Here is a 13137-nt window from a genome sequence, read left to right as displayed (position 1 = left end):
AGTAGGCTCTGTCCATGACCTTAGGATAACCCTCCAGGAACCGCTTAAGCACTCTCAGCCGAATGGGGCTGGGCCCCTTTTCCAAGCATCTGAGCATTGCCACCGCCTCCGGGGTGCTTTGCCCCCCCCTTTGTGCTTCGTGTTACTGCACGCTGAGAATACATGGGACCCGCCACATAACAGGCATTCATGTGTGAATTTACAAGCTTTTTGGGAGCACACTCCTTGAGAAGTGAACTCCCAACATAACAACCGGGGTTGAACTGGCTGGCCCACTGCTGAGCGGGCAACTGAGACACCAGGTTGTCTGTGCACCAAGTGACCACTATCAGCCCTATCACCTAAATTAGGTTTTGCTGGGGCCATCAGCTGCATCCACAGCTGTTGATTAATCAGGTCCCAAGGTAAGGCCGGATTAATTGCTGCTCTCATCCGAAACGTCTCATCATATTGTAACCAGGCTGCCCCCATGAAATCAGAATATGCCCTGTATATAATATCACAATATTGAAATAAGGGGGCAGCCCTGCATGGCTGCACCTTCGCAATAACTCCCGCATATATCAGAAAACCCGGCAGCCAATTGGCCCAGGTGTGGTCAACCTTCCTACGCCAAAGCTTCTCCTTTTCTTTCTCGTCCATTTCATCCTTACTCTTCTTCTCCAATTCTCTGTAAAGGAGTCTGAATACATCTATGTGTTTCCCCCTTAAAATTTTTTTCCGTGTCCTGGGGGTCAAATGGTCCCCCAAGGGCAGAGCGGTATCCCCGAAGGGGAGAGCCAAAAAAGGCACTGACCCATAAGGATTTGGGGGATAACTCCAAGCATTCCATTGCCCGTTAGGCCACCTGATGGTTTGGGCCATAGGCATGTGCCCACCCCGCGGGAAAACTCCCGTTGATGCTACTGGTGCGGAAGACCCCTAAGCAGCCTCAACACCTGTCGAGACAGCGGGTGGCTGGCACCACCCAACCGGTGTACCTTGCACTCACCCCACAGTGAGACCTCCCGCTGCCCACGCCGGGCCAGACTGAGCAGGAAAAACCCATTGCCCGCCCTGGTCCAATGTTGTAGAAACTTGCCCCAAACTAGAGGGCCCAGGCAATGCACTATAGCCCCATGGCCAAACCTGGAAATGTTGTGTTGCAGTTACTTTACCTTCCACACCTGATGATGTCACTGCCACTGGATGATCTGACTGTTGTCTTTCTTCCATCACCTCCTGGTCATCAGTTCCATCACCCGACAAGGCATCCTTGCTTGTCCCGGCCTTCTGGCTCCGATCGGGCCTTGATCCTGTGTCTTCCTGCAATGCAAACAATCTTGCCAGTACCTCACGTTCGAATGTAAAGGCACCTGACCACCCCGAAGCCCTGTGGCGACCAGACCAAGCTGTAGGTGCCTCAGTCGCACCCCTTTCCCTCTCTAAAGCACCCAATCGGTCCATTATGGCCTGCCGCATATCACAACCGTCCAACTGCTCCTCACCCGGTGCCCCCAGGCTGAGCCTCTTATTAGCAACCTTGGCCTGCTGTTTACCCTTGGACGGGCCTTGTTCTTTCTTTGGGCCCATAGTACTATCTGTAGTTCAGCCTCTCAACAGTAAAATTATGAGGAAGAGGGGGAAACTCGCTCCCTCTTCCGACCAAGCCACTACTCGGCCCCTAAAACCTATATAAAATTGTGTGCGGGGGGGGGAGGGGTGAGTGCCCTAACACTGAGTAGCCCCAGCAACTATCCTTCCCCACCTTGCCCCTCTTCAGAGCTAAAGCCACACTGCCCACCTTAAAGGTGCCTTCCCCAGCCCACCAAGGGCCTGCTGCCCTCTATCAGCCGCAACACGCTCCCTTTCTACTGCCTCTTTGATTGTGAATACTGCCACTGAATGCCTCTCGCCTCCGCTGGAATGAGTCCCCGACGTCCGCCTGCCGAAAATCCCGGTCCCTGCCACTCACAGGCCTGACGCAGCGCGTCAGCCCGACCTGCCTCGGAAACCCACAAAGGCCACAGCCCCCTCTGCTCTCGACCTCGGACGCTACAAGTGCCTCCAACCCGGCTGTGAGCTGGAAAAGAACTGCGTTGGCTGGGCGGGGTCAAGGCTATAAATAGCCCCAACGCTCCACCCACCCTCAGCACCCGGATGGCCGGGAAGCTCTTCAGCCTCCCACCCTTCCGGGGAGGCAAAGAACGGCCCTGCGGCGCGCAGCCACGTTGCGGCGCGGCCAGAGCAGAGCCGAATTACAGGGTGAGGAGACACAGTGACTCCACCTATAGCATGAGGTCTTGGCTTATACCCAACAAAATGTGCACAGAAGGCACACAGAATTTTTCTGTATTCCTCTCCATTCCTGAGGTTTCTTCTAATGCCTGGAAAAATCATTCCTGAGATGGCAGGACCTGAAGGGAGGAATAGCTATGGTGGTCAAGAGACTGTAGTGAGGAGGGAGAGGTAAATTTATCACAAAGTACAGATTGTTTTTAACCAGCACTTGATGTACACCTTAAATGCAGCTCTATTTGTAAACCAAAGTAAGGTGCACAGATTATGAAGCTGATGTGGAAAAAGTGGTAAAGTCCTTTACCACTTTACTGTCTGCTTCTCCTTAGTCCCATTTTAGAGGTGCCAGCTCCAGACTGGGAAATACCTGAAGATTTCTGGAATGGAGCCTAAAGAGAGTTGGATTTGGGGAGGGAAAGGACTTCAATGGGGCATTAATGCCATAGAGTCCACCTTCCAAAGTGGCTATTTTCTTCAGGTGAACTGTTCTGTGTTGCCTGAAATCAATTGTAATCCCATGAGCTCTCCAGCCAACTGGAGGTTGGCAACCCTATCCCCTTCCTTGTTTTCCCCTTTTTCCTCTTCTACTTTACCTTCTGCCTCCTGCCAGTTTGGTGTAGTGGTTAAGTGTGTGGACTCTTATCTGGGAGAACCGGGTTTGATTCCCCAGTCCTCCACTTGCAGCTGCTGGAATGGTCTTGGGTCAGCCATAGCTCTTGTAGGTCAGCTTCTGGGAGAGCTCTCTCAGCCCCACCCACCTCACAGGGTGTCTGTTGATGGAGGGGGAGGTAAAGGAGATTGTGACTGCTTTGAGACTCTGAGATTCAGAGCATACGGTGGGATATAAATCCAATATCATCTTCTTCTCCCTCTTTCATAATGTCACTTCTTCCCCTTTTTGTATCATCATTTCACCATCCCCATTGGATCCTCTTATTTTCTATACCTCCTACCTGTCATTCATTCAGTTCCTGTCCATACCTTCTTCAACAGCCTCACACCACACCACACCATTCCCAATTCTCTTCTCTTCTCTTCTCTTCTCTTCTCTTCTCTTCTCTTCTCTTCTCTTCTCTTCTCTTCTCTTCTCTTCTCTTCTCTTCTCTTCTCTTCTCTTCTACAAACAACAACAACAAAATTTTATTTGTATCCCGCCCTCCCCGCCGGAGCAGGCTCAGGGCGGCTAACAACATAATTTAGGTTTAGTTATACAGAAATAGATAAAAATACATTTAAACATTATAAACATTTTAATTAAAATTCTGCGTAAGCTTTAAAAATTGATTAAATTAAAAATTAGTAAAGTGCTAATGCTATGTTTGCTGTTTATGTTTATGATGGCGGTTTCCTTAGCAATTTCCATTTTCATCAGCGAAAGCCAGTCGGAAGAGGTAGGTCTTGCGGTCCCTGCGGAACTGTTCAAGGTCCCGCAGGGCCCGCATTTCCTCTGGAAGTTGGTTCCATAGGCTCGGGGCTATAGAGGAGAAGGCCCGGTTACGGGTACTTTATAGCTTCACCTCTCTCGGTCCGGGGATAGTCAACAAGTTTTTTCCGGCTGACCTCAGTGCTCTCTGGGGTTCATGTGGGGAGAGACAGTCCCTAAGGTAGACAGGTCCTCGACCATATAGGGCTTTAAAGGTAATGACCAGCACTTTGTAACGAACCCGGTATATGACTGGCAGCCAGTGCAGTTCACGCAGCCCAGGCTGTATGTGCTCCCATTTAGGAAGCCCTAGCAACAGTCTAGCTGCTGCATTCGGTACAGAGGCAGCCCCATGTAGAGGGCATTACAGTAATCCAGTCTCGAGGTTACCGTTGCATGAAGCACCATTGCCAGATCTTGGCGCTCTAGGAAGGGAGCCAACTGCTTTGCCCGCCTTAGATGGAAAAAGGCTGACTTGGCAGTGGCTGCAATCTGGGCCTCCATTGATAATGCAGGCTCCAGTAAAACTCCCAGGCTCCTAACCCGGTGCGCCACCTTCAGTGGCGCCCCGTCGAAGACCGGGAGAGGTATTTCCCCTCCCCGAGCACCCCGACCTAAACAAAGAACTTCTGTCTTCGCTGGATTCACTTTCAGCCCAGTTCTCTTCTCTTCTCTTCTCTTCTCTTCTCTTCTCTTCTCTTCTCTTCTCTTCTCTTCTCTTCTCTTCTCTTCTCTTCTCTTCTCTTCTCTTCTCTTCTCTTCTCTTCTCTTCTCTTCTCTTCTCTTCTCTTCTCTTCTCTTCTCTTCTCTTCTCCATACACTTCCTTCTTATTCACTCTGCCATCACCTCTTATTCTTTATCACATGGCATTCTCTTTTCCTTCATTTCCTTACACATTTCTCATCTTGCCATACTCTTTTCATGTTTCACATCTCCTTCTATCACCACTTCTACTCCTCCCCTACCCGCAGAACCTTATGCTACCTTCCTTTAATTACCTATTCCTTCTTCCTAGGGTTGCCAGGTCTGTGTTGGAGACATTCGGGGTGGAGCCAGGAGAGGGTAGGATTGGGGAGGGGAGGGGAGGGGCCTCAGCATGATACAATGCCATAGAGTCTACCTTTCAAAGCAGTCATTTTCTCCAGGGGGGCTGATCTCTGCCAGCTCGAGATCAGTTGTATAAACTGGAGATTTCCAGGCCTCACCTGGAGGTTGGCAACCCTAGCACAACTGCCACTACAATATTCCTCATTTGCCTCAATCCATTCCAAAACTCTTTTCTCCAGACCCCCATTCTCTCTCATTCTTTTTCTTTCATTCTTTTCACCCCCTTCTCTTCAAGGCTCATGTTGTCCACTACAGATAATCTCACTCCTTTAATCCCCCTTTGCCACCAAATCCTGGTCCTCCTGCTCATATCTTTCATATCTCCTCCTCCTGCCCATAGCTGCCTGTGCCCAATATCTGTAGACCAAAGTAAGCTGTGACTCATGTTGCACAGTAGCAGACCCACCAAAGGCCATGGAGTTTGGGCAGCACATTAGTCTTTTTTCAGTGGGAATGCTGCAACTGATTTAAGTTTCCATGATTCATTTTGCTTTTACATATAAACCATGACCAAGAGCAGAGCGTTAAAATATTATTCTTATAGCACTTCTGGTCCTTTTCAGAAATAAAATGTTCAGAGGCTTTCTTAGCTCAAAGGAGTCTCAATGAAATTTTGCAGAGGTGTGCATATTTCAGACTAGCACTTGCCTGCATGTCAAATCATATTTTATATATGCCTCTTTTTAAAAGAGATTCCATCTACTATAGCGAACAAATTGTTTCCATTGCAAGTGACAGTAAACTACATGCCCCCTAATGATGCATCTATCTATCCACACATAAAACATACTCTGACCTTGTAGAAATGTCACAAGTCACAAAAGGATTAGACCCATCTAAATCTGTATTGGATCAGTGTTGAAATATATTCTGTTGCAGCTGCTATCTCCTCTTCCATGCACCTACTGTATGATTAAGTTTCTTCTGAGTTTTCTGAATATGGAGCTTCCATTTAACAGGCATGCACATTAGAATACAAACTTTCAGACTTCTCTGCCACAAATCTCTTACTTAACCTGCCTGCTTGAGCCATGCAATAGATAACAGAGAAGGCAGAAGCCTCCAGTGGGATAAAATTTTAATTACAAAGCAGCTGGCATAGGTGACCTTCCCATATAGGTTGCCACCTCTACTATAGAAGAAAGAAGAAGGGCATGACTCTTTTGCATATGTTAATTCATCCAGGGCGCAAGCTCCAACTCATGCATAGCCTAACACTAAAACTCTGCTAGGAAATATTTGGGGCCAGGAAATCATAATCCAGCCAGGTAGGTTTAAACGGTCCAACTGGCAACTCTAATTCCTGCATACTGTAAGGTCCATTTCTGTTGCCAACCCCTTTAATGCATATTATTTTGTTCCTCCATTATAAGAGTGACAATGCCATCCAAAGGAGAGTTCCACCATATGAAGTCCATTGGAAATTAATAAAGGGTGGGACATTGCTTAGGATGGCGATGAAACTCTGGTAATGGCCCCAGATAGATGGAAATGTAATGCATTCATCCAAAGTTGCTGTTAGTTTTTCATTGGGAATATTACACTTTAGAGCCCTGTAGTCACAAAAAGGCTCTTATGTTAATCTAGAACCTGAAACTGGTTCATGCTTGGGCATTTCTAATGGAGAAAAATATCACAGTCACAAACATGAGTGGGAGGATAGCCTGTATGGCCCCTTCTGTGACTCTATGATTCTGTGAACAGACCAAAACAAAGAATATGAACTTTCACAGACAGGAAACAGAGAAGTGCTACAAGCTGTGTTACAAGGCAGCAACTTGCATAACTAATGATTTCTTCATGCCCTGGAAATGAACTCTCTCATACATCCTGTAATGTTTCTAAAGAGGTGGCAGAATTCATCAGGAATCCATTTGCCTTTATAGGTGACATTGATAGGTCTAGTACGCTGCCCAGGAAAGCAATCACAGTACAACACAAACATCAGTGTTGTTGTAGTGTTGTTGTAGTTAATCTCCTCGAGGTGATTTATTTTAACTCTGGACCGAATCAACTGTTAGTTCTCCTCAGGGATTTTTTTGTAGCAGGGAAACCTTTGCATAGGCCACATACCCCTGATGCAGCCAATCCTCCAAGAGCTTACAGGGCTCTTAGTACAGGGTCTACTGTAAGCTCCAGGAGGATTGGCTACATCAGGAGTGCGTGACCTAATATGCAAAAAAGCCCTGGTTCTCCTAATTCATTGTACAGCTGCCTGTTTAGTTAGTCAATGAAACTTTCAAAGCACTGATGAGACAATGTCAGTCTAGGATGGTTGATTATATTCATAATGGTGTTTCTGGCATGTCACTACCAAGTCGTTTTAGGGGTGAGACTTGGCGTGGGCGGGGGGAGAAATCCCATAGAAACAACAGCAGTAAGAGCCCAGATCTTTTATTCTTCCATACCAAACCATTAATGGCATAGTAGATTCAAATAAAAATACACAGAATATAAAAATTTAAACATTGGAGATAAAATCAAAATAAAACCAAGCTTACAGATGCATTCAAACATGGTCAGAATTAAATTTAAGGATGTCAGCCAGAAATTTTGCCACAGCCTCACTAACCACCCCCTCAGTATCACGCAAAAATAATAACAGGGTGGCAGAATAGACAAATCTGGGGAAAAAGAAAGCTTGCCAAATAAATCTTTGCGGAGGTTATGGTAAAAAGAACGATCAAGCAATATATGCTGGATTGAGTCAGGAGTATTCGCTCCACAGGAGCAAAGTCTGTCGGCTAAAGAGACTTGCTGATATCTCCCTTGTAAAACTTTGGAGGGAAACGCATTTAGCCTAGCCAATATAAATGCCCTGCGATGACTTGGAATGGTTAAGTCTGATAGATAATTGGGCATTTTGCCACAGAAAGCATAGAGACCTAAGGAAGCCGGAGAGCAAATATAAGGGTCTGTTGGCCGTAATTTCGTTTCCTCTGATTCCCACAGTCTCAATTTAATACATCTGAAGATATGTGACTCATCAGAGGTAGAAAAATCATCTACCTCTAACCCCAATTGGTTGAGTTTGGACAGAAGTACTGCTGTCCAGGATGAAATATATGGGTCTCTTTTCATACCTATGAAACTGCCTTATACTGAATCAGACCTTTGGTCCATCAAAGTCAGTATTGTCTTCTCAGACTGGCAGCGGCTCTCCAGGGTCTCAAGCTGAGGTTTTCCACACCTATTTGCCTGGACCCTTTTTTGGAGATGCCAGGGATTGAACCTGGGACCTTCTGCTTCCCAAGCAGATGCTCTACCACTGAGCCACCGTCCCTTTCCCTTCTTTTGGGCATTCATACAATCAAGAAGGTTGTTAGGATCTGTTCTAAAGTGAATTTTGAGCCAGAATTTAAACACTGCAATCCAGGCTTTTGTCTCCACCAAAGACTGACCCACTTCAGAGCAGAGAGCAAAGTAGGACACACATTTTGGCAAACCAAAATCTTTTATTCATTCATTCATTCAGTTATTTATTTATTTTAGTATATTTCTATTCCGCCCATTCCCTGTAGGACTCAGGGCAGAGTACAACATATGATAAAACAATAAAATATAATAAAAACATTTTAAAAATTGACAACTCAACAGCACTCAGAGAAGTTTACCGTATCATCACATATTGCCCAGCCTGGCCGTCTCACATCATGATATCTCATAGAGATGGCAGATGATAATCCATTTTATAGCACAGGTGACAGTGCCAATAGGGGAGGCCAACCAGATTTGAAACATGTCATGACTTTTTTTAAGGCTCCATAATACAGACAGCATCATCTGAGCAAGGTTTTCTAGTTGCTGAAACTAGTGAGCAAGTTTGACACAGAAGTTTTTATGGTGTTATCATGATACCCTCTATGTCTATGGCATGTTGGTAAGAGGAGGGTTTCTGGGCTGGAGTTTTCCCTTCTTTTGGGCATTGAAACCTTGTCTAACATCCCTGGGGTCACTACAGTCAACACCTGCTGTGAGCTCAAGACTTGTGGCCTGGCCAAAGGCAACAACAAATGACTCTATTAGGTTGTACAAGTTCAATTTCTCCAGTACTATATGATGCTTCCCCCCTCCCCATTGCCACCAAAAAAGCACTACCAGTGATGGGCAGGAAGGATCTCAGAAGTCAATAAGCAATAGGAAACCATTTTCAACACTGTCAGTCAGCATAGTCTGAGGGGCATAAAGCCATTTATGCTGCAGGAAGAAGTTTATTCTTTGCTTACTGGCACAAGTAAAAGTAAAAAATAGGCAACAATGGTGTTTTCTACCCAGGGATGGGCATGTGCTGTTTCCCTGTTGCTGCTGTGGCTGCCAATATAACAAAACATTATCAGGGTTTCTTCATGGCAGGTTTCCCAATATTTTCCATGCCCATACTCCCCAACATGATGGAAGGGGGAGATGCATACATATATACAGGGGTCCCCAACAGCACCATGGCACCTACCAGCACCTTTCTTGGTGCCCATCAAGTTTTTAAAGAAAGTGGGTGGGGCCTGGAGGGGCTCTTGCCGTATAAAGCTTCTGATTAGCCATGGAAGATATGATAAATATTCAAATTAAAATAACATTGTTTCAGTGCCAGCTGTCACCATGTATTTTGTTTTATTCTCTCTCATCCCTCTTTCCCGGTGTATTCTTCAATTATCCCTCTTCTCCTGTGCACTTGGGCTTCCTTGGTGTATGTTGCTTTGCTTCCTGCTTCTTCCTCTCTTTCTCTCACATTCTTTATGCAATAAATATTTAAAATTTATGAAGATGGCATGATTAACCTTTTCAAATTAGCAGTTACTGTTGTTACTCTCCCTTTGTATGCATAGCTATTTCTGAACAATTAGCATCAGCCAACCCTTCTGAGTCTAAGAAGAGAAGGGCCAGTCAACATTTGCTGCAATACTTGTAGACTTTTCAGTGGAGCACTTGTTATTAGCCCCTGTGGGAATACCACATAAATAAATGCTTTGTAATTTGTTTTATAAAAGGTCTAAAAGCAGAGTGCTAGAAATAGACCTTAAGAAATGAACATAAAATAGATGGCATGCTAGCATAAAATAATTGTCTAGATTTTGCTTTGGGGGGGGGGGGGCTCATAGAGATATAGATTTAGGATGGGTTTCATTGCTTTATGATTTTTTGTATTTTTATTTTTGAGTATATTATTTATTGTTTTGTTTTATGATGTTAGCTGTTTCAGGCAGATTCTAGACAGTGTGGGATAGAAATCTTTTGGTTAAATAAATAAATGGGGCTTTTCAAACACTAAAGAACCCCCAGAGAATAAAAAAACTATACATTTGTATATATTCCTACTTCTTACAAATCAATTACTGGGTTTGATATTATGAAAATAAAGGTCATGGTCAGATAACAGGCTGGAGAAATTTGATTATACACACCACCCTAATCCCACATTACTTTGTGGTCGAGTGATCAGACTGCCACTGCATGGTAACCACAGAGAGGATGGGTGGACAGCTTTATTTTTAAAAAGTCTGCTTTTTGCATGTGCATAACCACATATTCGCCATTGGACACACATGCAGTTATGCGCACATCGCTAACTCTGAAAAACATGGTGGCCAAGAAGCAGAAGTCTCAAACCTTCCAAACAGCTCAAGTGCTCTGTGGAGAGATCAGATGTTGGAAGTATGTAGCGAGACTGGCTCAGTCAAAACACACTGGACTTTATCCAGTGTTGGGAAAGTTGGGGGCGAAAATAGGTGGCCAGTGAGTGGGAAACAGAAAAATGTGGCTGTGTGGATGAGCACTTTAAATCCATTGGGAAGAAGCAACAGCAATGGATCAAAGTGCTCATCCGACTGCAACCAAAGAATGTTTAAAAAAAAAAATGCACTGAGACAAGACTCAATATTCTGATTATTGTCTTGATGCCACAGAAATTATTATCAATCTTTCAATAGATTGCTTTGCTCAATAGTTTCAAATTGGTCTTGTGAGTGCATAAATCTGTGCCTTCAAAAATTATATTTTTCTTGAAATGCTGATTATTAACAGGCAGCACTTTTTTAAAACCCATGCCTATTAGAAAGCTGGCCAAATTTCAGAGGATTATATTTCATCCTGGCAATGACAGCAAGCAAGTTCTAAAATGAGAAAGCACCGGGAAATCATTTTATATACATGATTTAAGGGCCACAGTGGGACTTAGTTACACTAGACCTAAGTGAAATACTGGGGACCACTTTTGGATATGGTACTTTAATTAATAAAAATCCAAATACCATTGGAGCATAATTGGAAAGTCTATAATAACCTGCAGAGAGGAAGAAAAGACCAATTTTTGAAAGGAATGTCAGGGGGGATGAGGGTGTAATTGCTGGCAACACCCTCTTATTGCAGACATTCCACTTCTCTCTGCAGCTGCTTGAATATAAAAGAGTTCATTACTGGAAAAGCTGTCAATTTTAACTTGTATCTTTTAGGCCATGTCTAAAGGGAGAGAGATTCCTACTATTTTGGATCACACAGGTATTAATAGTCTCCTTTTCATGGAGGCAAGTACACTTAAGATAGGCAGAAGTCGACAATTCTACCAAAGTAGTACGTGCCATATGTTAGATGCCAGAGATTTTATACCTGGTCTCCATGCTGTCTTCAAACACACACAACTAAAATTTGCCATGAAAAGCAAAATTTCAGCCTGGAAAAAAGAAAACCAACAATAAAATAATGTACCATAAAGAGCTATAGCACTGGAAATAGCCATTGTGCTACTCTAGCACAGCACATTTCAACAAATCTCTCAAGGGAAACAAAAGCAAGTGATAAAGTAGATGCTACATACATTGGCCAGTAAATTAGCAGACATTTCACTTATTATGCAAAGGCAGACTTGAGGCAAACATTTCATTCTTGCAAAGGCAAATTTGCTACTAATGTGATTCCATGTATTGCCATATCTTTGTGTAGCTTTCATTGTTGTTGTGAATGCAGAAGTGGTCAAAGTGGCGGCAACAGATTGTCCACAAGGCACTACTGGGAAGCTTTCTTGAACTTTTATTTTTTTAAAACCTTACCACTGACATATCTCTATAACAGGGGTGGCCAAACTTGCTTAAGTTAAGAGCCACATAGAATAAATGTAAAATGTTTGAGAGCTGCTAGACATGAACAAATATTTCACACACATCTTTATTCAAATTCTTAATACTTTATTTGCACAGAAGGATAAAATACTTAATGCATGCACTTTACAGCGTGTCCATGCTGGGAGGAGACTTCTTTAAAAAAACAAATGCTAGGAATAACACAGTCCATCTAAGAGCAGCATAGGGAAAGGTAACAGAATTAATTTTTGGCACCAGTGGGAGAAGGAAACATGCATGTACCATATAAATCATCGACTGCCATTTGCATCGTTATGCCTTGACTCCAAGGTTAGTAAATACAGTTCCTGCGAGAGCTATGAAATTATGGGGGGACCCTGTGCTGCCTTCTTTAATTCTATCCCTCCTTCCAGTAGCTCCCTTGGCGCTTGCACTCTCTTTCCTCACTCAAGGTCTTCAGGCAATCTCTGTGGTGGAGGAGAAGGGCTTGCAAGCCTGCCTACTTCCCCCTCCTCCCCCACTTCACACGCAACAGAAACGGTCACCTACCTATGGGTCAGCACTCAGAGGCTGACTGAGGTCCCAATGCTAAGCATGCTTACTTGAGAGTAAGTCTGCATTAAGTTCCTCCTCAACCTCCAGGAGCCACACAATATGTGTGGAAGATGTGGCTCCCAAGCTACAGTTTGGCCACCCCTGCTCTATAGCATTATAACCCTATCACAATATGTCAAACATCAAATAATCTTAAAAAGCTCTCCGGTTGTGTTTGAGGAGAGGGAAATATTGCTTATGGACATCTGGAGCAAAGAAAATGGTACCAATTTGGCAGGATTTTTTTTAAAAAATCCGAACCTTCCCATCTATACATATGCAAACATGTTTTCACTGGGATCTTTCATAAGAGACTACTCCAGATAGGAAAGGTCATAGCAAAGCAGGGGAAGAAGGTGCATGATGATGCCATGCAGATGCTGGGAAAAATAGAGTAAAGTAGCAGAGCTGTAGCAGAGTAAAGTAGCTGTGTGGAAGCAGCCTAAGTGTACATTCAGCCCCATTTAGAGCACATTGCATCCAATGATGAGCATGTCTGTGCACTACACAGTTTTACAAACTATATGCTTGTTAGGCATACACTTAAGACATCCTAAGCATGCACCCAAAAGAGTAATGTGGGATGCATCCTTAAGATTAGGAGAGGGTGCAAGACAGTGAAACTACAATTTCAGTATTTTGCTTCTTATATTACTTAAAATCTA

General features: G+C 44.1%; 1 protein-coding gene across 1 annotated transcript in view; it reads left to right on the top strand.

Annotated features, from left to right (window-relative positions):
- Nucleotides 1-13137, top strand: part of ALK (ALK receptor tyrosine kinase) — a 908221-nt gene that overhangs the window by 696193 nt on the left and 198891 nt on the right. The gene's annotated exons all lie outside the window — the stretch shown is intronic.

Source organism: Heteronotia binoei, chromosome 1 (assembly GCF_032191835.1).
Source record: "Heteronotia binoei isolate CCM8104 ecotype False Entrance Well chromosome 1, APGP_CSIRO_Hbin_v1, whole genome shotgun sequence".
NCBI classification, from domain to species: domain Eukaryota; kingdom Metazoa; phylum Chordata; class Lepidosauria; order Squamata; family Gekkonidae; genus Heteronotia; species Heteronotia binoei.
The sequence above is the reverse complement of the archived record's forward strand: the minus strand, read 5'-3'. Positions and strand labels throughout refer to the sequence as shown.